Consider the following 949-nt stretch of genomic DNA (forward strand, 5'->3'; position numbering starts at 1 on the left):
CAAAAAAAAAAAAAAAAAAAAAAAGAAAAAAGCCTTTCTTAAGCATTTACATCCTGACACTTGAGCAGACTTACTGGGGTGTCAGGTCTATGCAGAATGAACCCTAAACTCTTCCCTGTGTTCCACAAGCCTGCAGCCACACAGCCTCGAACTCTCCGTTTGTGACAGTTTTTATCCTGAATTGGGCCTCCTTCATTTGCTCATTAGAGGTGTTGGTTTGCACCTGCTGCCTTTTTATGTGGAAACCAAACCTTCAAAGTGCTTTTAATTTTCCTTGTTTTGATGCCGGTGAGGACACCTAGGCACACAATGAACACAGTACATAAGGGTATCCCGTGAAAACTAATCCTGCCTCATTCCCTGCAGACTTCCTCTCGAGGTGCTCTCTTGTCCCTATGCACAGCTCTGTGTACTCTGGTGTTCAGTTGATGTCAACATTCATGTGTCCATTACATCTTATTGCAGGGGTGTGCTGGCCCATCAGTGGTGCTAGGCACGTTTTGCTTTTGTAACCTGATAACAGAAGCTTGGGGATCATCATATACCAGTTCTTCCCCCCCCCCTTTTCATGCTGGTGCTAGGAATGGAACCTAGGGCCTGGTGTGTGCTAGGCAAGCACTCTTATGCTACTGGGCTACACTCCAGCCCCATCTCCTCATTCTTAATGGTGCAGAATATTTCATTCCATGGCTGGAACATTATCACACTGGTCCTTGGTAACCTTAGGTTGTTTCCAGCCCTAGATTCGCCGTGCAGTTGGTGTGCTCTTCCGAGGCCAAATTACACATGGGTTTCTATCCTAGGAGGAGACTGAGGCTCTGTGGAGAAGTGAGAGTTTTCACGTTGGATGGTGGAGGGCTCGGGATGTAGCTCAGTGGCACCACGTCTGCCTGGCAAGCAACAAGGTCCTGGGTTCAATCCCCAGTACCCCCCCCAAAAAAAAAAACTA

The 949-nt window shown here is 47.3% G+C and overlaps 1 protein-coding gene across 28 annotated transcripts in view; it reads left to right on the plus strand.

Moving 5' to 3' along the window:
• Zmynd8 (zinc finger MYND-type containing 8) overlaps positions 1-949 on the plus strand; it is a 123,537-nt gene that overhangs the window by 40,626 nt on the left and 81,962 nt on the right. The window lies entirely within an intron of this gene.

This window comes from Fukomys damarensis, unplaced genomic scaffold (genome assembly GCF_012274545.1).
Source record: "Fukomys damarensis isolate Sample0158 unplaced genomic scaffold, DMR_v1.0_HiC HiC_scaffold_22, whole genome shotgun sequence".
NCBI lineage: Eukaryota > Metazoa > Chordata > Mammalia > Rodentia > Bathyergidae > Fukomys > Fukomys damarensis.